Raw genomic sequence first — 2,420 nt, forward strand, 5'->3', positions numbered from 1 at the left:
CCAGATGCCCCCAAACCCACCAGAATTCCCCAGGACCTCCTCAACCCCCTACAGACACCCCCTAAACCCATCTGAGATCCTCAGAGCCCCATCCCACCCAGCTCAGCCCCCTGCCCCCCCACAACCTCCCTGCTGCAGGAGGGGGCGGTGCTGGGAGCAGTGGGCGCCTATGACTGGGCCGGAGGGGTCTTCGTCTATGGGGCTGATGGGAAGGTCGCCTTCGTCAATGCATCCGAAGGGGACGGGGGTATGAGCGACGCATACTTGGGTGAGGGCCTGGGGGTCCTGGGCTCTTCAGGGGGTCTTTGGGTTGGTGGTCATCCCCACGGGGGTCTTGGCATCCTCATGGGGGTCTCTTGGTTGAGGGCATCCCGTGGGGATGTTGGAGTCCTCACGATGGTCAAAGGGGTAGTGGGCTACCCTCGGGGGTTTTGGGGTCGGTGGGTGTGTCCCCACTTGGGTCATGGAGATAGTGGGGTTCTCACGGGGATGATGGGGATGGTGGTGATCCCATGGGGCTAATGGAGTTTTGTGGAGGTCCTGGGGTCTTCACGGGGGTCTTGGGGCCCTTGTGATGGTCCAAGAGATGATGGAGTCCCCATAGAGACAGATTTGTCCCTGTGTGTGGTGTGGTGATGATCCTATGGGGGTCCCGGAGCTGTGGATGTCCCCATGCCCCCACGAGGAGTTGTGGGGCCAACCCCCGCCATGGGTCCAACCCGCCGCCCCTCTGCCCGCAGGTTACGCCACTGAGTCTCTGTCCCTGGGGGGGCTCCGGGCACTGGTGCTGGGGGCCCCCCGATATCGCCACGTGGGCCGCCTGCTCCTCTTCGTGCTCCACCATGGGGGGAAGTGGGAGCTGCGCTCTGATGCCATGGGGCGGCAGGTGATGGTGGGGGAATGTGTGGGGCACAGCATGGGGTGGGAGGAGCCCCGGGGCTGACACTGTCACCCACAGGTGGGCTCCTACTTTGGGGCAGCGCTCTGCGCTCTGGAGGGATCAGGGGATGGCGTGGCACTGCTGGTGGGGGTCCCCATGTTCTATGGGGACGGCACCGGGGGACGCGTGGAGGTCTGCATGGTGCTGCCGCAGGTATGGACCACCAGCACGGCCCCGTGGTGCTCAGCGCGACCCCACCCCAATAAGGCAACTGCAAACCAGCCCCAGTCCAACCAACCCCTATCCGAACTGCATCCCCATCCCTATCCCCACACCCATCCCATCCTCACCCCCATCCCATCCTCACCCCCATCCCTATCCCCATCCCTGTCTTCATCCCGTTCCCATCCCCATTCCCGTCCCAACCTGACCCCACCTCTCCCCTCGCCCCCCATGTGTTGCTCGCTGTAGGGCCGTGCGCTGCGGTGCCATCGGATGCTGCGGGGTCAGGCCGGACACCCGCTGGGGCGCTTTGGGGCCAGCATTGCTCGCCTTGGGGACATCGACGGGGACGGACTGCACGATGTGGCCGTGGGTGCTCCCATGGAGGATGATGAGCGCGGTGCCGTCTACATCTTCCGTGGGGAGAAGGGCGGTGTCGGTGACCACTACAGCCAGGTGGGACCGCCCCACTGAGACCCACCGAACCCCATAGCGTCCCATAGATCCCAAAGAGCCCATAGGGCCCTTCAGAGCCCACAGAGCCCCACAGACACCACAGTGCCTCCAGGTCCCACAGACTCCACAGTGCCCAGCTGCCACTTGGAGGCTTGGGTGCTGCGCTCCGTCCCGGTTCTGAGGAGGTCCCTCAGAACCACCCATGTGTGGTTCCGTCTCCCACAGCGCATTGCAGGCTCCATATTCCACAGTGCCCCACAGCACTTTGGGCAGGCGCTGAGTGGGGGGCGCGACCTGACTGGGGACAGACTGCCGGATGTGGCCGTGGGCGCACGGGGACAGGTCCTGCTGCTCAGGTGGGAGTGACGCACCGGCGCCCCATCGCCAATCCCAACCCCACACATCCCCAACTCAAATAACCCATCCCCATACCATTCCCATCTCCAACCCTAATCCCAACCAAACACCAGCCTAACCCAACTTCATCCCCAAACTCAACCCAACCCCAATCGCCATCCCCACCCCCATCTCCATCTCCATACCCATTCCCGTTCCCAACCTCGCCCCACCCCACGTTCTCCCCTCCCCATGCCGCCGCCCCACAGGTCCCCACCCCTGCTGAAGATTGAGGTGACGGTGACCTTCAGTCCCCCGGAAATCCCAACATCCGCCCTCGACTGCCACCGGGCAGAGGAGGAGGAGCTGAGCGCCGCTGGGGCTGCGGCGGTCGCCACAGCCGAAGTCTGCTTTGTCGGCACCAAGAAGAGCCGCGACAGCTTAGGTGAGAGCGCGGGGTGCGGGGCCGTGCCCCAGGGGCGGGCCTCCAGCCATCGGCCACCCGCGGGACCTCCCCAGCCCTCCG

This window comes from Meleagris gallopavo, chromosome 16, assembly GCF_000146605.3.
Source record: "Meleagris gallopavo isolate NT-WF06-2002-E0010 breed Aviagen turkey brand Nicholas breeding stock chromosome 16, Turkey_5.1, whole genome shotgun sequence".
Classification (NCBI taxonomy): domain Eukaryota; kingdom Metazoa; phylum Chordata; class Aves; order Galliformes; family Phasianidae; genus Meleagris; species Meleagris gallopavo.